At 35.8% G+C, this 24,540-nt stretch overlaps 1 long non-coding RNA gene across 1 annotated transcript; it reads left to right on the top strand.

Annotated features, from left to right (window-relative positions):
* Positions 1–7,787: 7,787 nt before the first annotated feature.
* Positions 7,788–20,725, top strand: LOC107847533. Its single transcript, XR_007047385.1, has 2 exons — positions 7,788–8,259; positions 20,344–20,725. It is a non-coding gene; the product is annotated as an uncharacterized LOC107847533 (long non-coding RNA).
* The last annotated feature ends 3,815 nt before the right edge of the window (positions 20,726–24,540 follow it).

The following is a 24,540-nucleotide window of genomic DNA, read 5'->3' as shown; positions in this document are numbered from 1 at the left end:
TTTAAGGAACATTAGTGGCTTCTAGTCATAGTGTATCTTCTATGTAAATGTTCTCCCAATGGGTTCAATTATTTTGATTTCTTTCGATAGCTCCTGGTGATGTTCATATCCAGCAATACACGTACATAAGATACCCTGATTTGATTCTTAGTACATTCATCAACAAATAATGGCTCCCCTAAACTACTGGCAATTTCACTTAGTATTTTCGACCCCCAGCAGTTAAGTGGAAGGTTGTAGAATCTAACCCAAAGAGGAATTATGCTAGGAAACTCAGTCCAGAAATCAAAGTCTGAGGTCGATTTTTTTAATAGAAACGGCATTCCATTCATAATGTATGGTCCTATGGCCAAGATGCCATCCATATCATTGACAGATTTAAATTTAACTATGTAAAAACCTTTCTCTTGATAGAACACCTCTGGAAAGGTAACAGTGTTCCAAGTTATGCCACTATACGCTTTCAAGTATGCATAGCTTGGGGCTTCCCCTATAATATAGAGGATTAAGGCATTATTCCATTCCTTCGTGTAATCCTCAACGTCCTCTTGCTCTAGTGTGACTATCATCTTTCCCTCAACAACCTGTCGAGCGATAAAAGTAAGGGGTATACCATGTGTAGCATTATGATTGTGCCCAAATAGTCCCTCTTAATTCTTATCTACCGTTGTGTCCGTCTCTGGTAGATCCCTTACTTTAGAGCTTATGTAATACACCGTACTTTTTCTAGCTTAAATTCATCCCTAGAATGTCAAGAATTTGTTTTAAAGATAAATATCATTTATTTCATGTGGTATTTTCAAGATTTTGACCTTTTATTGTGTGGAAAATTGAATAAGCTTTCCATCGATACCAAATTCGCCCAATTCTCACACTCGGTGAAGAAGTTAGAGCATTTTTAGTAAAACAGTATACCACCTGGACTCTCAGCGCATCACGGAGAAGAAAAAATTCACAATTGTCAAATTTCAGTGGCCCTCCGTGATAGCCCCGCATCGCGGAGAGGCCCATTTTCCCAATTGTCCCATTCCAGTGAGACTCCAAGAATTTTGACGTGTCGCGCCAAGGGCCAAAATGGCAATCCAATCCAAGGGGCACCGCGATTGTGGCGCGTCGCGGTGAGCGCCTAGTTACCGTTCGTCCTTTTCCAGTGAGCCACCTCGATTGTTGCGCATCGCAGTGACCAACCAAATCGGGAAAAATATTGTATTTTTCAGTTCTGATTTAAAGTTTAAAAGGTCTCTTTGGTCTTTTCTAAGCCCCAGGTCGTGAATAACAGAGAATTTAACCCATTCAAAGCTCATCATATTCACTTTCTATCTATTCACTCTTAAAATAAAACCCTAAAGCTCAAACTTTCTCTCTAAGAAATCCAAATTCCTCCATTAATTCTCTAAGAAAACTTAAGATTAAGGATTTCTAATACAAGAACTCTAAGAATTCGTCTTCAAAGCATCAATAGAGATCTAAGATTCAAGTTTTAGCATCTAAGATCATCAATTGAGGTATGTGGGGTTTGAACAAAAATAATTCTTTCATCCTTGTACCCAAAAATTTATTTTAATTACAAATTTACTGTAATTTATATGATTTTCCATGAAATTCAAGTTAGGGTTTATATCCATTATCATTATTTGCAAGATTATGAGATTTTTCATGATTTAGAAGTTGAATTACATGATTATATTTATATTTCCATGCATATTGTTGAAATTTTCAGATTTTATGATATAAGTGTTTATAGCATCAAGCATGAATTTTTAGATGTTTTAACATGAGATTGTTGCGTGGGTCATTATGTCCTAATTAGGATTTCTATTTTGAGATTATTTGTGCTATGAGCACCCCCAAATAAGATTATTCTCAAATTTTGACAAAAATGTGACCTTTTGGTCCTAAGCTAAGATAAAGAATCCACTTTGTTCAGATAACTTGAGATTTAAAGAAAGAAAAGCATAATTGGTTTTCTTGTAAACCCTTGTGCTAGTTTTGAAATGGATTTCTTTAGATTTTGAGCATAAGAATGGGAGTAGTATTTAGCACCGAGTTGGATATGATTCTAAGGTTTCATACCCCAGAACTACATGCCATCGTAGAATTCAGATTTATTCCCACTTCTACGTGGATGACTCAAATTATGATCACATTAGATAGAAGTTCTATTCTGATGGAAAGGGTAGAACAGCCCTACCTAACGGGGGCCAGTTGTACGACTCCATGGATGCTCACATAGTGTATGTCGGTTAGAAGACCACCCAAAAGATGTCTCTTACTCTTAAAACAGTCTATTGGTTTAAAGCCTTAAGATAAGTGTTTTTCCTTTCAGCTTAATGGTAAAGATTTTCAAAATAGTTCCTTAGAAAAGAATAACAGAAAGCTTTTATAAAACTAAGTGTAAAGGCTCACAAATCTTACTCAGATTATGCTTTATAGAAAGATATTAATTTTAGATTTCAGATTTAAAGAGTGAGTCTTTGATAGTATGATTTAAAGATAGAATGCACGTACAATTTTTAGAACTAAATGTTATGACTCACTAGATTTATAAAGTATGATTTGTTATTCATGATCTTCAGTATTTTAGATATTCCATCTTATGTAATCATTTACATTTAGTATGCATTGTCTTACAAATTATGATGATTGATATTATTTTTACGTATACATTCACCCCTATATAGTCAGTACATCCTCAAAGTACTGATCCACATATACGTCTATATGCGACATCATCTCATAATATAGGTATCAGTTCAGTTGTAGCACGCATACCATATTCAGATAGATTGTAGCTTCCAGTCAACAGGTGATAAGTCCTCTTGATTCAAGGGCTCGAGTCAGTCATATAGTTCAAATAGTATTTTATTTTATTTATTTAGTCGTATTGATTTGGAATAGTTAGCGGTCATGTCCCAGCTATCTATAGTCAGTCTATTAGATGCTTCACAGATGTTAGTTAGAGTCAGTTATGTAATTTAGTCCCTCTTTTCAGATTTTATCAGAATGTACAAGTGTACCAGTATTGTATTTTTCTCAGATTTCATCATGGTTATGTTTCCGTACAGTAAACTCTATCATTTTATACATGTTTAATCAGTTTCTTATCAGTATGCTAGCTCATGGGTTTGCTTGGAACCATTTGTGGTCCTAAGCACTGTGTGACATCTCGAGACCCATTTTCAGGGTGTTACAGATTACAACTCTGGGACTCAGATATTTTCTTGAGCTTCTTTCTTCCTGGGCTCCAACTAGTATTGATTATTTTCCTTTATTACTTCGATGGACCAGGCCTATATTTTCCTCAAGTATTTTCAACTCGATGATAGGTCCAGATCTTACTTCCACCACATCCCTTTCATCTACTAAGTCAAGTGTTGGTTCATCAATCTCCCCTTCTAATACAATTCAAATGAGCGTCAACGCTTTTGATCACATAACTTAAGGCCAACATAAAGAGGTCTAAGCTTTGGTCGCCCTAAGGATCCAAATATGTGCTTCGAGGCCCTTCTTTGAGCTCCTAATCAAGCAATGTCGTGTTTGAAATATAACTTGAAGCTGAGGAAAGCCATGGCGCAAGGAATAAAGAGATCAATTGTGGGTTATATTCGAAATAGCCATTTTTGGGATATTTTTGTAATAGGCTGATTGTGCAAAGACAACTACTATAAATAAGTATCTTATATATTTCATTAGTTAGTTTTTGTTTAATGAAGATGATGAATTCATGAAAAATCCATTAGGAGTGTTGAGTTCTTAGAAAAGCCATCATTGAACCTTGTTTATAAATGGTGGTTGTAAGGAAGATCTGATACCCCCTTTCGATCAACGTAAGAGCTAGGTGCTCGTAGGTAATCAATAAGAGAGGTATTTGGGTTTGATACAACCTTTATGTTTATTATCATCATCATAGATTCTATAATATCATTTGGTATAATAGTCGAGTTTGATTTCGTTCCTACCAAGTCAATCTTGGGTTTTTATCTTGAAAATCAACAAAAAAAAGTGGTGTCAAAAATTAAAAATTCAAAAAAAGTCACTATTCATGCTTTTGTTCTTAGGTCAAATTTTGTTTTTTTTCTTGTGTTTTTAGTGTTTTATTTGTTTTCTGTAACACTATACGAGTCTATAAATCAAATTTGAGCTAAATCAGAGTGAAATTGAGCCTTCTACTATCGTTGGAAGCTTGGATCGAAGAAGTTTGAAGTGAACTGAAAATCTGAAGATTTTAGTAAATAATTTGTTCAAATTTATGATTGGAATGAGTTTAGAAGGCTAAGAAGTGCCTACATTTAAAATTTCAACTCATTCCGAGCTAAGGAGAAAAAGCTGAAAAAGTGGCATTCTTGGTGTTTTTGGTGAGATTGTTATCTTCATCTTGAAAGTTCATCCAAAATTGGTTGTTTGATCCAAAAATAGGAAGGTAAAGAGTTAAAAGATGTTTGTATTTGAGCATCTAAAAGTATCCGAAGGATATTCCAAGAAGAGAGAGCACAAGGGACCACTAGGAGGGCGAAATCGCCCATTTAACAAGTGAGGTCGACCAGTTTGTGCCCCATCTGCGCTTGGGGTGCTTTGCAGCTGCGCCTGAGATGTTACAGCATCTCAATGCAGTATCTAAGCTACTAACCTGTGCCTAACATGTGCTAGACCTACGCCCAAGGTGCTCCAGCATGTCAAGACAACTCTCTCATGTGCTGGACATGCCTTTGAGGTGCGCTCAAGGTGTGTAACACATCTCCAACACATCTTACGCCTTCCCAACATCCAATTCAAGTTCCAAATGCATTCTAACACTTCTAAACTCCAATTTTCTCAGGTTTGATTACATAGATTCATTCTTTGATTCCTAAATTCAACTCTTGATTCTTAAAACTATCAATAACTAGTAATTCACCTACTAAGTTGGATGATGAGTTCTTGATTCCTATTTCTTTTAACTTTCCTTTTCTTTCCAAATTTTCTAGTTTTTAATTTATCGTAGCTTCTTGACTCAAGTCCGTACATTTTTTTTCTTTGAGTCATTCAAACAAGAATCCACTCCGGCCACAAAGTAGAGATTGACACCTTATTGTCCACCACAGTATAAGCAACTTTCAATATTCGCCGCTCCAATTGTTAGGATCACAAAGTGAGATTATTACGAGTGTTGGTGAGGAGCTTTACTACTTGTAGACACGTAATTTTGTCCCTTCCGAGAGTGTATTTTTATCTATTTGCCCTATCATATCATGTACCCTCAATTATGTGATAATTTTCCTACTAAAAGACAAAATAACAAACCCTTAACAAGCCCAATCTCAATATTCTTTTGGTTACAAAATTAATCATCCTCTCAACTAAAGTTTTGACAACATATCACCACCCCACCTCACCCCTACCCCACATACCCTTTTCCTTATGTTTCTTTCCCCTTGGGCAACAATATACTATATACACACTACACCTCACACAAAATTTGGGAACTCACAATTCCCATCAACATACATACACACACCATTACATATCGATAGGCACACAGAATATAGGGATGGGGCTCTAATTTTCTCTTTTTTTTTACAAAGCACACACACACACTGTCATACGCATAAAATGTCATCGACACTCATCAAAAAAAGCACATACATGCACTCACCAGAGTTACACATACGTACGTGCACATAAATTAGAGAGAGAGAAGACCAAAACAAAAAACAAGATTCAAAATGGACTGAAAAACCAAAAGGGTCATCAAAATAGTGAAACCAATGAGAGATCTAGTTATTTTTCGAGTTTTCAGGCGAAATCTTCGCCAGAATCAATCTAAAATCGTTGAATTAATTTACCCAGTCCCAAAATTCCCCAATTTTTCTCGTTTTCCTCGATTTTAGGAGAAATCTCGCTAGAAAATGCTAAGGTTGCCGAAATCCGATCCTTTTCTATTGTTTTGCCACCGTTTAAGCTTGCCGGAGCTTCGACCTCATTGGTTTCTGCTGGCTTTCTGGAAATTCTGGTTTTGGGTATTCATTTTTCCTCACAGATTTTTTGTTAGGGCTATACTTTGAGTTTTGTGTTGGAGTTCGTGGTTGAGGTTGGAGTTGAGGTTATCGGAAGCATATTGTTTATTTTATCAAGCAATATTCTTCGAAAACTCCAAATTGAGGTCTATATCTAATCGTTACTCTTTTTATTTTCTTGTTTATGATATTTAACGTTATAGATTGAACGTCTGTGTATCGTTTGATCTTTGTTGGTGAATAATTTATGGGTGACGATTCATTATTGTTTCCATTGATTATGTATGGTTTGATGAAATGGTATCTTGTTTGAGATTTGAAATTGATAATTTGAGAATAAAAGAGGGGTGGGAATTGAAAATTAACAAAGGTGAATATTGATTAGTTTAATTCATTGATGGTTATCTGATTCGAAATGAACACTAATTATGTTGTTGAACCCGATAGTGTCATGTTTTAGGCAGAAATTGATAGGCAAATTTTAGGTTTCGAGGTAGCCAACTCGTAGGATTCTACATCACCGAATGTGTGAATGTCTGTGTTAAATGATTTCACCATTTTTATTCCATTTCATCAAATGTATTCATTCGACAGGGAATATAAACAATCCTTTTTGAAATAAATTTTCATTTTTTATCACTTAATAATAAAAATCCTTTCAAACTTAAAACAATATTTTTTGTTTAAAAAAGGGGTGTGACAGTTCTAGCGACTTTGCTGGAGATTTTTCAGAATTTAAGCTTGTTTTTGGAGTTGTATTGGCTTAGTTTGACACTATAGGTTTATAAATATTTTGTTTGTATTATTATTTGTGTTATTATTTTATCATTGTTAAAAGCGTATGTGCTATGTGTTTACAGTTTTCTCTTATGTGTTACCGCTTTATATCTAGCATAATTTGTATAACCCGAGTCAATTTTTTTTGCAACAAGTCCCGAAGTACACATTGTGTACACGAACTCTAGTTGAGTCATCCTTATTTTAGGAGGGGGAGCCGTCGGACGTATGGAGTGGGTGGAAAGCTATCGCAACCACTATCGACCATATGCTTCCCCATACAGCCTTATTAGTGGAGTCCAGTGTAGGTCAGCCTTTAGGTCATGCTTATCTGCATCATACTGAGATCTAGTGGAACCCACTTGGTCCTTTATAGGAGACTCTGTTGACACCTAATTTTTTTCCTCCACGACGAATTTTAATCCTGGATTTCTTCAATTTTTAATAAAATTAAAATATTTATTTCATCCGGATAAATGCGCTCTAAAATATTTTTTGGGTTAGTTTTGTCATTTAAATAATGATTATATGTTTTCGTATTTATATATACGAGATTGTATAAATTTTGTTACTTAAATAAATATTTTTTTATCAAAATTGAATTTTTACTAAGATAAGCTTGAAAATTAATTCAAACGAATAAAGTCTTGATTTAAATATTTTTTATTCTCAAAAATAATTTATTTGAATGAATTTATGTTTGATTTTATTAAATCAAGAAGTTAGGGATTGAATTGGTTATTAATTCATTTCGAATTATGGTTTGTATTTGATATTGGTCATAATTGTAATTCAATTGGCCAATTGATATCCCATATGGTTAAAACTTAAATAAATTTGGCTAAGTAATAAATCCTAGGCCCAATCCCTAATTTCTACCCTTTCCCCATTTTAAAATTGGGTCACAAAAGTACCCCGAATACCTACTCCAGCATATCAGCCCAACCCTATTTTTACCCAATAGAGCAAGCCGGCCCAAAGACCCTTTTAATTCATTCCCTTTTACCTGATTACCTATCATCTTCAACTACAAGCAAATCCCTGTCAATTGTCGCCCCTATCACCCTCACCTCTCTCTCTTTCTTATCTCTGAAATCTCACAGACCTCGAGCCTCGATTGCTGACTTTGACTTAGAGGAATTCTCTATTTCTTGCCAAAACTCTAATCTAAATCAGGTCATAAATTCGAATTCGGAATTTGGGGGTATGTCTTCCTCCCACTGGTATTTTCCTTCAACTTGCTCAATCAATCTCTCATACCCCGCTCAAACGGTTATTTTTGAAATTCAAAGTATTACCTTCCCCTATAAATAGGGATTGAGGGGAAGAAGGCAAAGGGGGATTCTTTGGGCAAAAAATGGGGATTCGGGAGGAGCGTATTCAAACGTCGATCCCGACGAAAAAATGGATTCCGAAGAATCAAAAATTTGCGTTGGAAGTCCGTCGTCCGTCGTCAAGGCTCGTCGCCCCAGTTCCTGCCCGGAAACAGGTGAACGCCTCACCCTTTTGCACCTTTTTTCTGTGTTCGGACGTTGCAATGTGAAATTTTCTTGCTAGTTATGAAAATTTGCTACTGACTGTGAAATTCCTCTGTTGAGAACATTGTTTGTTGCTAGATTTGTTGAAGTTGAAATTTGGATGGATCAATTTTCCTAGTATAATTTATATAGAGGTTGGAGGTTTAAAATAGGAAGCGATACAGCTGCTTTGAGCTAGTCTATTTTTCCCTTCGCATTGAATTGGGGTAGCTCTGTTTGGGGCCGCATATGAGAAGAAATAATAAAAATGGTCTTGCATGAACCTACGCACAAATATGTGTTTGATATCTGGATTTGAAGCTTAAATTTCAAAAAAAGAATTCTCTTTTCCTTTGTATGCTTTGGAGTATAAAAGTGTTCAAAGATGAACATCGAGTTGTTATCGGCTTTCTATTCTTGCACGTTTGTTTGGAAATGATGAAGATTGGATAGTGATTAGATTCTTTGTGTTAAGGATTATTCTTTGATTCGACCGAAGAAGGGATGAAATTATTTTAACAGCGCGATGAGCTTAAGTTTGCTTGATGTCTATTTCGGTTGATTCTGTTGAATTACTTTAAAAGTTTTCAGCCATAACATTTCTTTCCGCAATTGATTGGTGTTGTCGCTTAATTTCGTCATGTGTTGATGTGTGTCTTTAAAGCCAATGCAATTTTAGGGAATGACTCTTATGTACATGACCATTATCAACCCGTCGATGTTTTCTTTTTCTCTCAAAACTAGATATGGAAGATTTCTCAAATGCAGTGAGGACCTTGAACTAACTGACCCACCACTTGGGTGGAAATTATACATAGTCAGCAGTTTCGAACAATGTTGATAGCTCAAGAATGAATTGGTTTTTGTTCACATCATATTAGGATTACTATTTCAAAAAAAAAAAAATACTATAAAACAAATTGTCTTGCCCATACTTATCTCAAATCACTCACTGTGACTGTTTCAATGTTGTGTTGTTCATCTGTGAGACCGTTAAACATAGCAAGAAAAAAAAAAGTTAAAAGAAAAACAAGATGAAAATAAAAGAATTGTAGGCGGCAATTTGCAAATAAAATAAATAAAACTTGCTATATTTGTTCCCATGCGTCCTTTTCTGTATGCATGATTCTGTATATAAAATGCCAATCTCTCAAGTTGTTCCAGTGGTTGGGTTAGTAAAAAAAAAAGGGCTAGTATGATCTTAGGAAAGAAAAATGTACTATGTTGCTTTGTTTTCCTTTATTGATTTGCCTTTGAAACGGATTTTAATCTTCTTCTTTTTTTCTTTAACATGCACTCTTTAATGAGTCTGAACGGACTCTCCTCCTCGGCAATCCCTCCGTTTATCGAGTCAAAACTCTCGCCAAAGTTTCCAAAAAATGGACTGAAAGACGAGATACAAAGATGTATACGCCGATATACAGTAATATACGGTGGATATACAGTGAAAAGCGGGAGTTGAAGTTGGTGTACAGGTGGAAGACCAAAATATATGCATATGTGTCTAATATACATCAGATCTACAAAAACGCGGGGGGGGGGGGGGGGGGGGAGGGGATATCTGCAGTATACAACGTTACTATCGCCTCGTCTTCTTCCCTCGAGCCATTAAACTTACATTCCAAATATTCGATCTTGTTCCTACTCAACTTGAACTCTTTAGACTCAAGGATCTGTCTCCACACCTCGAATTTATCATTCACGCTTCCCGAGTCTCATCAATCAAAATCACATCATCTGCAAAAAGCATACACCAGGACACCTCTCCTTAGATACGCCGCGTCAACACCTCCATCACCAAAGCAAACAAAAACGGGCTAAGAGTAGTTCCCTGATGCAACCCTGTCAAGACAGAGAAATGTTCTGAATCGCCTTCGGCCGTCCTCACCTGGGTCTTAGCTCTATCATACATGTCCTTGATTGCTCTGATATACGTCACCGGACCCCACTAACCTCCAAAGGACTTCCCTAGGGATTTTGTCGTATGCTTTCTCCGAGTCGATAAACACCATGTGTAGGTCCTCCTTCCTTTTCCTGTACTGTTCCACCAGTCTCCTTTCCCTGATATACACTGAAATAATGGACTGAAATTCATGGTATTTAGGCCCAAAATATGGGCAGCTCATAAATGGGCCCAAAAAGGCCCAATTCTAACTCTTCCTTTATTTCTTATTCTTATTTATTTGTATTTACTTGAACACCCTAACTAATTAATTTAGATAAAATTTTTAAGTCGTTACCATTTTATTTTATCATGTATTTTAGTTGATTCGTGATTTTCTCACTTAATGTATCTCGGCTAAATGAATTAAAGTGGTTACTTTCGATTTTCCTCCTTAAACTAAGTCTAAAAGAAATTGTTAAATATTCTATTTTAAATGGCATTTGTTTTGTCCATATGACTAGTAGCGTATCTGGATTAAAATAACTTCTTTCAAATCGAGAAAACTATTTTTTCTCGTAAATTCTAACTTTTCATAATTGATAAAAATACTTTTAACATGATGTTCTCTTAACATCTTTCAAAAATGTTATTTACAACGAAATGACCATTTCTCTGTCAATAAATAATAATAAGTAATTGTATAATTACCATTTTCCATAAAAATCAACTCATTTCCTCTTTAAATTAAAATCCGCAACTTAGTTTACGTGATTTCTTTTTAATTCCAGCAAAATATTATTTTCTATAGAAATAATAATGAATTTAGTAGAATAGTTTCTCAATTAAAATACCCCTTGATCTTTTTCTCAAAATTCTAATTTTTTGTGATTAATTATGAATTAAGTAAATACTTTTCTCAAAATTAATATCGTTAATTAGAACATGTTGTAACTTTTCTAATTCAAGTAGACTATTTCTTGTTTGAATAAACAACTGTCAATTTTAAACATGTAAATAAATAATTTTAATATTTTAAAAAATCAACTTGTTCGTAAAGTTAGTCACCCTTATTTTAGTTAGTCCAAAAAAATGATCTTTTGGTGAACCGTTATTAAACGGACACTCCTAAGTGCCTTAAAAACTTTCTTAGGGCGTTAATTGAATTCTTACTTAGTTTCTCTTATTGCAAAGATTTATTTATGTTTTTAAGTCTTTGAAATTTCTTTAAGTTTTCTTGATATTTTTCTATAAAAACCAAGTGGCGACTCTTTAAATTTCTCAAAATTATTTTGAAAACTTCTTGAATTTTGAAATATTTTTTTTAAGGTCAAAACCATTTTCTTTCAAATGAAATACGAAAAGGAATAAAACAGACTCACCTTAAAAGCATTCCTACGTGCTAATTGTAGCATCTTTGAGGATAACAAAATCATTTGGCGGACTGATTTGGGAAAAAGCATGTGCTAGAATTAAAGGAAAGAGGAAAGTGTGTATGCAAGGAAAATTTGAAAAAAAAAAAAGAAGAAGAGAAAAGAGAGTGAGTCAAAAAAGAGTTTCATTATTTTTAGAGTTTTTATGACTTTTGTTCTTCACAATCCACAAAAGATTCAAAAACATTTTATCTTTTGCACTTATTTTCTAAAAAATAAAACAAAAATCTCAAAATATTTCCTTTTGTCCTTTAGCAAACATTCATAATTCAAAAAATTTAAAAAGATTTTTTTTAATAGAGCTTTTTTATTTAAAAAAAATCAAAAAGATGGTAGAAGTTTTGTACATTTCATATGACGAAAAAAATTAAAAAGATTTTTTTTCATAGTTGTTGGTGTCAGTTTTATGTGAAGTGTCAAATCGAAAACTTAAAAAGAGTTTTTTATGTTTTTCATCTCTTATTTGTGGTCGTGTCTCTCATGTCAAGGTCTCGCCAGTTGTTTAATCTTTAATTGTCCAATCTGGACGAACTATGCACCCCTGATTCTCCTATCTCTGGAGTGAGATACGTAGGCAGCCTATTGTGAGTTCAGAAATCTTATTTAGAAAAATTCAAAAAGATTTTCTTTACTCTTTATTAGAGTAGGTGTCATATATATCTTTAAAAGAAAATCACAAAAAGTTTTTTTCTTTAGTAGTTTCAAGTTTCATTTTCGTATGAAATTCAAAATTGAAAATCCAAAAAGATTTTTTTTTTGGTAATCATAGGTTTTATTTTGTATAGGAATCTAAAAAATTCAAAAAGATTTTGGTCAATTCTTTTGATAATTTCTTATTTTCTTTTCTTCTTAAAGTTTCAAGAAAAAAGAAAAAGAAAGGTAGTTGATCGGTCGTTTTGTAGCCAAACTTTTCGAACTACGCATACATGATTTCCCTCTCGAGAGAGAGCGAGATATGTAGGCGTCCTTCTTGGGTTCGGTGATCTTTAAAAAAATGGTTTTGAGAAAGTGTTGAACTCTAACACGTTTGTTATTTCTTATTCAGTTAGTTTAAGGTGGTTGGTTTGTGGTATTCTGGCTGTTCCTCGACGTCACACCAAATTCAAGGAAGGGTTAGTTGTGTTCAACAAGAATATAGAGAGTGACATCATAGATCAAACAAAGAGTTAGGAAAATGAGAGTTTAAAGCAAGAGATTAAGAGACTAAGGCAATAAATGATGGAAATGTACCGACCTTGGGCCAGTGGGTTGCCCCCTCCTCCATTTATCGCTATTGATCCTACAAATACCTCGAATTTTTTACCAATATCGTAAAGTCAGTTTCCTACTGTTGTTGATGCATTGCAACATGACTCAGAATTTATTTCAAGACAAAAGCATCCTAATACTTCCGCCACTCTTTCTCTAGCTCCTCAGCATAAGCATACTACATTCACAACACCACATGTCGTCTGTGATTTTGTTGTTCAATCTTCTGCTGAGACATCCGCATTGGCTAGTCGCCCAACGGTTATGTTTCCCCATGTTGCTAGTGGACCCATGTTCAATACTCTTGTTGATCATTGCTATACTCCTGAGCCTATTTTTAAGTTAATTAGACCACCAAAATTTCTTAACAAGAAGCCTAGTATGCCTGAAGAGCCAGAGAAAATGGTTGGAAAAATGAAGAGTGCAGAAAATGTTATGAAAAGTTTCCTAGGATTGGCGAGTAAAGAAGATCATATAAAAATTGAGGCATGTCTTTAAGTGTTAACCTTCCTCCAAGCCTCGAGATATCAAAATTTGAGGAGCGAGATGGACATGAGGAATCTGTGAAACATTTGGGACAATATTGCAATCAATTAAAGAAAACTGAACGGAAGAAGAATGAGGAAGATGCAGCTGCTATTCTAGTTGGAAAACAGGTACGTTCAAGAAGACCACGTCGTTGTTATCCTCAGTCTCAAGCCTAAGTTCATTTCCAAGCTCCATATAATCACTCCTAAAATCCATCATACCCCTCCCCACCTCAATATCTAGTATACTGCGCACAACCATATGTTCAACTCCCTTCTTACTCACCATAGCACGCACCAACGCTTCAGAGTCACCCTCAAAACTCTACAAACATATCAAAGCCCTTCTAGGCCCGATGTTCGATCTAAGTCAAACAATGAGAAGAGGCAGAAGCCTAAGGATAGTTTCACGCCATTGGAGAATCATATGCTAGTCTGTTCCGGAGATTACTACAATGGGACATGATCACTCCTCTCCTTGGGTATACTCTTGACCCGCATTTAAGAAATTTTGATCCTCATGTACGATGTGCATACCATTCTGATGTTCAGGGTCACAGTATTGAAGATTGTCGTGCTTTGAAAAGAGAAATACAAAAGATGATTCAAGATAAATTGATTATGGTGCAGAATATTGATAGTGGTGAAAGCTCTAGTCATGATGATATGCAATTCATGGCTAAGATGTCAAGCTTAGTAATTGGGAAGTCACTCCTCTCCTCACCAGGAAGGATTGTTGGTAGTTTGTTTTGTTTTCTGAATTATCTCAGGGTTGTAGTTTGAAATCTATCTTGTTTTGTTTCTTTGTCGTTCATGTTTAAACCCTTCTATCTTTTAGTTCAACTAAATGAAGTGTCTCTTTCCCTTTGTGTTTTAAATATGTGTTGTTTGTTTGTTTTCTTTACATAGTACATTTTATGTTGATTCAATGATATGACATGCTAGCGGAATTTTCAGTCAGATCTTAAAATCCAGTTTAATCATGAAACATTGAGTTAGAGGGTTAAAGTTAGAAAAACGAGCATCTGAGAAAATAGATAGTGTTGAGGTATTTCGTGATCAAGTTGAAGCCTTCTTTAAAAATCAATGCAATTATTTTGAGAATCACAAAAATAACTTGGTCATCAATTGAAAGACATATCTCAATTAGATAAAATAGTGAATGTGCGATCCTGTGTCAAAAGAATCAGGAAGAAAATCAGCTCCACGAAATCATGAGTCATTCAACATGAGAAATGTACAATAAAAGTGGAGTTGTATGTTGAACGAAGTGCAAGAGTAGTGATGCACAAATTCAGTTAAAGTTAGTGTTGTAAAAATGTCACGAATGATCTCCATCTTTCACTTTCACATTGCATGATTTGTACTTACATTTTCAATGATTGATAAGACTGAGGCATTTCATTTTGCTATCCGAACATTATGTCATCCTTTGTGAACCCCGTTTGAGCTTTAGTTTTATTTTCTTTCATACCCTTCTTTTGGAATCAAAATAGAGTCAGCAAAGTTCAAAAGAAAGACGTTGATTAAAGAATAGAATAAAAAAAAGAAAAAAAATGTGTCAAAAGATAAAAAAAGAAGTGTCAAGAAAAATAGAGTCAGAAAAAAAACCAAAGAGGAAGGATTCAATAAAAGAAAAAAAGAGAAAAGAAATCAAAATCAAGCAACAGAACAAGTTGTCGGAACTACGTGTGACCTGATTCTCCTCTCTCAGGGGTGATATACGTAGGCTACCTTACTCTAGGCTCGGTCTAATCAAATAAACAATTTAGAATTGCCTAATCAAAGAAAACTGGGGCATGAGTTAATCTTTGTTGTTTGAGTCGATTCTAAAATGTTGTAAGTCCCGCCCCATTTCAAGTGTCATTTGGGTTTCATGTCACCCTTTCTTTCTAAGCATATCCAAAAGCCAAGCTACAACCAAAGAAAAACCTTCAGATCAATCTTTGAGAATATTAAGGCTAAGCATACATGGATGTGATGATGCATTTGGGTACTACTTGTCTTCCTCAGCATAAGGAATCAGGAGAGAAATAAAATGAGAGTCTTATTGGTGAAAACTCTCATGGACACCGTAAGGCGATGGTAAATTCAGAGAATAAAAATGAGAGAGTCTTATAGGTGAAAATCCTCACGGGCACTATAAGGCGATGGTAAGTTGAGAGAGTCTTATCGGTGGAAACTCTCATGCGCACGGTAAGGTGATTCTGAGTTGAGAGTAATAAAAATAAGAGTCTCATTGGTGAAAAACCCTCACGGGCACCATAAGTCAATAGTGAGCTGGGAAAAAGAAAAAGAGAGAGGCTCATTGGCGAAAACCCTTCAAGGTGCCACTAGCCGAATGAAGTCTCCGCATGCAATTAGCCCAAGGAACTTAGTTTTAGCGCCATTAACTCAAGAACGATTGGTAGAAAGTTTAGACGAAAAGATCAGGCAGCTTAATCCAAAATGCATGACATAAATTTTTCTTTCCTTTATTTTCAAAAGGAGACAAACAATGTCTTTTCTTTCTTCTCTTTATTACTATTTTTGTCTTTTTGAGTTTGTCATCCGAACAAAAATTATTTTTCTCATGTCTTTGAGTCAAGTCTATGTCAAAACAAGTGAAAAAATTTCAAAATTGGCTACCAACTTCTTCAATTGTACAAAGCAGGACAAAAGGTCGACATTTGAAAGAAACGAGATTGCAAGTCAAAACAAGGCATGCAGAAGGTTGTTGTCAACAGACAGATTTGGGGATTCGTGAAAATACCAAGGTTTAAAAAGAAATATCTGATTAACATAGCAAAGCAGAGATATTGTGTTTGTCTCAGAGTCACTCTTAATATTCTGATTTTGGATCAATAATGCAATAAGGCAATGCCAAATGCTAATGATTGGAAGCAAGATTTAAATGTGACGAGTGCAAGAGAAATCGCCTCAAAATCCAAAGTCGTAAGCCAACCACCCTATTTTAAGTTCACAAGTTTTCTTTGTATGAAACAAGAATAGTTGCTACCTTCAAATCAAAGTCTTCAAAGCGCAGATGTCCAGAGGTACAATTCCTCATTTCTGCAAATGCAAAAGCAGTGTTACTGTACAGGTTTGATAATCGCAATTATGGTAAAACTCATCATCTTGCACCTCTAAGAGACACATTCTCTAATTTTGATCTTTCATGTCTCACGGCTAGGAGGTGCACTTTCTAATTTGAATTGAAAATTCTAAAAGATGCACTTTTAGCTTTCACTTTCATTCTTAAGAGAGGGACTTTTGGTCTCAATCATTCAATTTTACACTCAAAAGGGGCATTTGTTGATCAGGATCTTGATTCATCTTTGCATTATGCATAGTTGCAAGTAGTTGTGATTGAGATTGACACCTGCAAAAGCTTTTGATGAAAATTGGGGCAAGAAAAATTAAAAGTAATTCATGTTATATGGAACTTCACTTTAGGACCTTCCTAGAAAGTGAGACTTTATTTTTCTGAAATATGGAATCTTTCTTTATCATAATCTTTGTTTGGGGTAATTTTTGTTCTATTTTTTATTTTGATTTCAAGAGCTCGCCTGGAGAACAGGGTGAGGAAATTACAAGTAAGGAACCCGCCTGAAGAATAGGGTGATGAAATTGAAAGTCGGGAGCTCAACCGGAGAACAAAGTAAGGAAATTGCAAGTCAAGAGCCCGTCTGAAGAACAGGGTGATAAAATTGAAAGTCGAGAGCTCACCAGAGAACAGTGTGAGGAAATTGCAAGTTAGGACCCCGACTGAAGAATAGGGTGATGAAATGGCAAGTCAGGAGCCCGCCTGAAAAACAGGGTGATGAAATTACAAGTCAGGAGCCCGCCTGAAGAACAGGGTGATGAAATGACAAGTCAGGAGCCCGCCTGAAGAACAGGGTGATGAAATTGCAAGTTAGGAGCCTGCCTAAAGAAAGGGTGATGAAATGGTAAGTCAGGAGCCCACCTGAAGAACTGGGTCATGAAATTGTAAGTCAGGAGCCCGCCGAAAGAACAGTGTGATGAAATAGCAAGTTAGGAGCCCGTCTAAAGAACAAGGTACTGAAATGGCAAGTCGGGTGCCCGTCTAAAAAACTGGGTGATGAAATTGCAAGTCAGAAGCCCGCCTGAAGAACAGGGTGATGAAAATAGCAAGCCAGGAGCCCGCCTGAAGAACAGGGTGGAGAAATTGAAAGTCAGGTAACAAGTTGAAGAAATTGAAAGTCAAGTAACTAGGTTAAGAGATTGAAAATCAAGCAACAAGGTGAAGTAATTGAAAGGCAATAAAGTGAGAAAATTATAAGTCGGGAGCCCGCCCAAAGAACAGGGCGGTGAAATTGAAAATCAAAAGATCAAAAATAGCAAGTCAGGAGCCTGCTTGGAGAACAAGATGATGAAATTAAAAGTCAAGCAACAAGGTGAAGAAATTGTAAGTCAGGATCCCGTTTGAAGAATAGGGTGACGATTTTCAAATTCAGGATTAAGGTTAAGAAGTACCACTGACAGAACATGGTCAATTTGTGAGTTCATCTCCAACATCAAATTTTGTATGGGGAAAGAATCTATTCTCAGGTTCAACCTCAAAGAAGATCAAGTCTTTTTTTTTTTTCACTTTTAAAAGCATCAGAAACTCATGTCAAAAGTCCAGAGAAGCTGCATATATAGCACTTTTGTAATTTCTGTTATCTTTTAACTTGTAATTTTCATTTTTTATGTATAATAGAGCCGCGGATCGGAACCTCGACAGGGCCTCACTTGACTCTCCAACTCGTTATAGTCTTTCTTTCCAACCCTTTGAGATACTTGTGACTCGATTTCTTCATAATCTGTGTAAGTAGGATGTCCAAAATCAAGAATCGATCGCATTCCTTCCTTTTGTTTCCTCCCTTTGAATAATGATCGGGTTAAAATTCGATCTCGTTCTCTACTTTTTTTATCTGCAAACCCTTTGTGTTTACATTCAAAGAGGGATATGATGTAGATACGTAATTTGTCCCTTTTGAGAGTGTATTTTTACCTATTTATTCTATCCTATCGTGTACCCTCAATCATGTGATAATTTCTCCACTAAAAGACAAAATAACAAACCCTCAACAAAACCAAACCTCAATATTCTTTTGGTAACAAAATTAACTACTCCTCTCAATAAAATTTTGACAACACATCATCACTGCACCCCTACCCGACCTCACCCCTACCTCACATACCCCTTTCATCATGTTTCTTTCCCCTTGGGCAACAATACACTATATACACTACACCTCATATAAAATTTGGAAACTCACAATTCCCATCAATATACATACACACACTATTACATATCGATAGGCACATAGAATATAGGGAGGGGACTCCATTTTTCTCTTCTTTTTCACAAGGCGCGCGCACACACACTATCATACGCACAAAATCCCATCGATACTCATTGGAAAAAACATATACACGCACTTACCAGAGTTACATGCACACGCACATAGAAATTAGAGAGAGACCGAGAAGACCAAAACAAAAAAAAAGATTAAAAATGAACTAAAAAAATAAAAGGGTCGATCGAAACAGTGAAACCGGCAAGAGATCTAGTTATTTTTCGAGTTTTTCTCGTGAAATCTTCACCGGAATCAATCTAAACTCCTCGAATTAATTCACCCAGTCCCAAAATTCTGAAAATATCCTCATTTTTCTCGATTTTAGGAGAAATCTCATCGGAAAATACTAAGGTTGTCGGAGTTCGATCTTTTTCCATCGTTTTGCCGCCGTCTGAGCTTGCCGGAGCTCCGGCCTCATTGGTTTCTTCTAGTTTTCTGGTGGTTTTGGGTATTCATTATTCCTCGAAGATTTTTTTTGGTCTATACTTTGGTTTTGCATTGGAGTTCGTAGTTGAGGTTATCGAAAACGGATTCTTTATTTTATCAAGCAACACTCTTTGAAAGCTCCAAATTGAGGTTAATTTCTAATCTTTAATCTTTTTATTTCCTTATTTATGATATTTGGCGTTATGGATTGAACGTTTGTGTGTTGTTTGATCTTTGTTGCTGGATAATTGATGGGTGGTGATTCATTGTTGGTTCTGTTGATTATGTATGGTTTGATGAAATGGTATCTCGTTTGAGATTTGAAATTGGTAATTTGAGAATAAAAGAGGGGTGGGAATTGAAAATTAACAAAGGTGAATATTGATTAGTTTGATTCATTGATGGTTATCTAATTCAAAATGAACACTGATTATGTTGGTGAACCCGATAGTATCATGTTTTAGGCAGAAATTGATAGGCAAATTTTAGATTTCGAGGTAGGCAACTCGTAGGATTCTATATCATTAAAAGTGTGAATGTCTCTGTTGAATGATTTCTCCACTTTTATTACATTTTATCAAATATATCATTCGTCGGGGAATGCCCCGAGATCACATTGTACTTATTCATCGGGGAATGCCCCGAAGTATCATGTACGCAAAGGAGGATCGTGATCAAGGCCCGAGGCATCAGGTAAGCAATGGAGCATAGTTTAGGATTAGCCTAGAATAGAGTAGGTTTACATTTTCGCCTTTTTATTTATTTCAATTTGTAATAATTGGACTGGACATTAAATTTTTTGGATTTTTGTTTCTTCGGTTTGTTGGTGTTATGTGTGTTATGGTTTATTCACTTTATAGTGTTAAATTAGCTAATATACTCCATGAAGCGACCGTGGTCGAACCACAGGAGGTGTCTAACACCTTTCCCTCGATCAACAGAACTCCTTAATCGGAATCTTTGTTTGCAAACCAGTTTAAAAGAGTCAAAATCATTTTGAAAAAGGATTTTCAAAGGTGAATTGACACACCGATTTTTTCCAAGTGGCGACTTTGAGTTTTGTTCATAAACAATTCTTTTTGAAATAAATTTTTATCTTTTGTCACTTAATAATAAAAATCTTTTCAAACTTAAAACAATCTTTTTGGTTAAAAAGGGGGTGTGACACTACTAATCTTGTTTGTTCATTTTGTAGGTACAAAGTGATATAAGGAAATATGTCTTTGATAGCCTCGAACAATTGTGACTACGACATAGGAGACTATGATTGTGGTGAAGATAGTTATGGCTATAAAGAAGATGGATATTATGGGGGTTATGAAAGTAGCCATGATTAAGAGATGGATGAAAATGAGGGCTACTATTCCGAAGGAAAATGTGAGATGAATGATGATCCTAGTTCTTATAGTGAGTATGGAGATGATGAAGAGCCTTTTGATGGTTCTTATGAGGAAGATGGGACATGTGAGGAGTATTACACTTTCCACTCCGAGCCTACAGGTGATATAAGGTATTACTTGTTCATTTACAAATCTTATGATGATCATGGTGAGAATGTATGCGAGGTTTATAAAGTTTCATATTCCTCGTCTTGTAGTACTTCTTATCAAGGTCGAATTGATGTGAATGGTTATGCTAACTTTAGTAAAGGTTGCTCCATGGGAATGAAAGAGCGTATACTCTAAAGCCTTGGTGTACTACATCTTACTCTTCTTAGCCTAGTGCTCAAACGTATAGAAACGGGAACCAAGGTGGATATGTAGGGTATAGTAGGAGTCAAGATCTTTCTACTCTCCTAATCTTTATGAGAGAGACGGATCCTAAAGAATATCTTGATTGGGAATGGGAGTGTGAAAGGACCTTCATGGATTATGATATGAATGAATTCAAAAAAACTACGTGCTACTAAACATTTCGAGGTCTGACATTGATTTGGTGGGATATCAAAAGAAAGTCCTACCAAACATGGAGTGCCTTGAGGGAACTCATTAGGAGTGCCCATGTACCATCGGGGTATAAAATTTTTTACAATATTGATCCAAGAAGAAATGTTTACTTTGGAAAGGTAAGCATTTGTGGGGTTCCGGGATGCATCCTTGTGCTAGATGATTGGTGCTATAGGAACTACATCATTCCACCCATGATTGACCAATCTAAGGATACCTCGAGAACCTCTACTTGTTCCATACTTCTTGGATGAGTATAAGCTTTCTTAGAGGGTAAAGGTTTTCTTCACCCGATGTGGGTACTATGAGAAGGTGTGTTGTGACATCTTCCCCTTGGAACAAGGTCATTTATGCTTGGGTGTTGATTGGTTTACATAATATAGAGTTTCAAATGTAAAAATTGGCCTAAGATTGTAAGAGACCAATGGAAAAATCATCTCTTTCCATCCATTCTTCCCAAATCTCAAAGAGATGTGACAACTTTCTCCAACAACAACATCAACAACAACCCAGTAGGGAGTAGACAACTTTCTCCAAGCCTAAAGAAATTGAGAGACAAAAGATTAAGAGGAGTAAGGGGGTGCAAGGTGGAAACCTAAGATAGGAAGTGAGGAGTGAAGTGAGGGGATTTTCACCAATCGGAGCTAACATTATTTGTCCTTCTTTTAATAAGGACATTTGTGTAGGTATCAACATGGAAAACGGAGGAGAAATGTGTCAAAAGAAAATATTCCCTTTGAAGATTTGACGAGGGTAATCTTAGATGCTTTTAAAGGTTGTGGAGGATCTTAACACCAAGGTAAAGAAGAATATGCTCAAGAACTTCAAGGTAAAATAGCAAACTATTACACTTTTATGCATGAGAATGATGATTGTGTGGCTAATAACCCATTGAGTGTGAGTAGTAGCTTACCTATATGTGAGTTTAATGATTTTTTTTACTTCTTGATGATGATGTATATGTTGTTAATGTGGATACACTAGGTGATCCTATTGATAACCGAATTGACTCTTCTTGTAAGATCAATTTGTGTCCACCTAGTGTAGAAGTCATTGTGTTGAGTGATAGTACATCATCTTGTGAAAATAATGTTGATCAACTTGTGTGCAAAACTTTTACACCACTTGAGGATGTGTGTGATGTGATTAATGAACCTCAAGTGAGTGATAATGTTGAAAATTTTGATCAAGTGAATAAGAGTGACCCTTTTAGCATGTCCTCTAGTGAAGATATTAATGTTAGTTTGGCTCATGGGGATAATCAGGTGTTTGCAACATCTTTGATTTTTTATAATTGTCATTTGGAGAGTGAACTTGCATGTTCAACATCCTCTTCATGGATAAACCCTTCTCTCTTTAAGAACAATATCTTGTTTGAAGATGATGAAATCACTCCTAATGAATTGCCTAGTGGTGTGGATAGCATTGATGGTATAACTCATCTTGAGGGCTATATCTTATATAACAACCCACTATGGTGTGCCAATGTTTCTCTTAAAAATGGAAATCTCTTCTTGGAAGATGAAAATACTTTTAAGGGAAAAGAATGTGAAGTTTTAGAAAGGAATAATTAATTGGGTCATGATAACTTTAATTTTCTTAAATATTTAAGAAACTCAATTAATGATTGTTCCAATGAAATGCTTGTGGTTGTTATCCTTTGTACGACATTCCACCTTTGATTGATAATTATGAGAATGAATTGCTTGCTTCTTTTAAAGACTTAAGCAATAATTCCTTTGAAGTTAGTGTGGGTTTAATTAGAATTTGGAGAGGTGGAAAAGCTGGTGGCTTTTCGGAGTTAACTCGCCGGTAGAGATGGCTTTTTCCGGTGAGATTTCATCAGAAAATCCGAGCTCCCTTAACTGCGACCTCTCTTGATCTCACTATCTCTCTTGTTTTTCACTCTCGTCTCGATCTCTCTCACTCAATTTCCTCTTTCTTTCACTGTTTTTGCTCCCATTCCAGTGTGTGTATTGTGCGTGTATTTCCCACCGGTGAGGATGAGTTTTTCCGGCGGGTCTATGCGAATTCCGCTGGGTGTGAATTATTAGTAAAGTAGTGAGTGTATTGTGTACTGTGATGTGTGTATTGATCCAAAAAACAAGGATAGATTGTGTGTATATATGAGGTGAGGGTGGGGTAGTGGTGAGGTAGGTGGGGTCACATGGGGTAGGGGGTAGTGGTGAGGTGGGGTAGAGTTTGTTAGGATAGGGTAGGTAGGTATTGTTTTTTAATTGGGTGGGTTGTTAGAATATTAGGATAAAACAAAATTAGTTAGGGGGTTGTTATTTTTGTCATTTTGTGGAGGGATTATTACACGAGTGAGGGTACACGGTAGGATAAAGTAAACAATAGGTAAAAATGATATCGGGGAGGGACGAAATTAGGTGTCTACATCATGCTGCTTTTGAATGTAAACATGAAGTGTTTTCAGACAAAGAAGTAGACAGCGAGACCAAATTTTGACCCGACCATTATTCAAAGAAAGAAATAGAAGGAAGAAGGACAACCGGGTCTTGACTTAAGACATCCTTCCTACCCAAGTTATGAGAGAATCAAGTCACGTGTATTTCAAAGGATTGGAAGAGAAATGGACTATACCGAGTTGGAGAGTCGAGTGAGGTTTCATCGAGGTTCCGGTCTGCGGCTCTGTCATTACATAAGAAAAAATGAAAATTACAAGTTAAAACATAAATGAAATTACAAAATCCTATCTATAAGGCTTCTGTTGGCTCTGGACTCGACTTTTATCACCCTATTCTTCAGGCGGGCTCCTGACTTGCAATTTCTTCCAACTTGTTGTTTGGCTTTCAATTGCTTCGCTTTGTTGCTTGACTTTTCGTTTCTTCACCCTATACTCCAAGCGGACTCCTGACTTGCTATTTCATCACCCTGTTCTTCAGGCGGGCTCCTGAAACCCAAAATTAAAACTAGAACAAAAATTATCCCAAACAAAAATTATAGTAAAGTAGTATTTCATTTTTGAAAGCGTTGTCCCATTTTCCAGGAGGGTCCTGAACAGAAAGTAACGTCCCATTTTTCAGGAGGGTCTTGAACATAAAGTAAAATCCCATTTTTCAGGCGGGTCCTGAACAGAAAAGTAAAATCCCATTTTTCAGAAGGGTCCTGAACAGAAAGTAAATTTTTGTTTTTCAGGAGGGTCTTGAACATAAAGTAAAATTCCATTTTTCAGCAGGGTCCTGAACAAAAGTAAAATCCCATTTTTCAGGACGGTCCTGAACAGAAAGTAAATTCTCATTTTTCAGGAGGGTCCTGAACAGAAAGTAAAATCCCATTTTTCAGGAGGGTCCTGAACATAAAGTAAAATCCCATTTTTTAAGGAGGGTCCTGAACAGAAAGTGAAAATCCCATTTTTCAAGAGGCTCCTGAACAGAAAGTAAAATCCCATTTTTCAGGAGGGTCCTAAACAGAAAGTAAAATCC

This window comes from Capsicum annuum, chromosome 11, assembly GCF_002878395.1.
Source record: "Capsicum annuum cultivar UCD-10X-F1 chromosome 11, UCD10Xv1.1, whole genome shotgun sequence".
Taxonomy (NCBI): Eukaryota; Viridiplantae; Streptophyta; class Magnoliopsida; order Solanales; family Solanaceae; genus Capsicum; species Capsicum annuum.
Note: the sequence above shows the minus strand (reverse complement) of the source record. Positions and strands in the feature narration are given on the sequence as shown.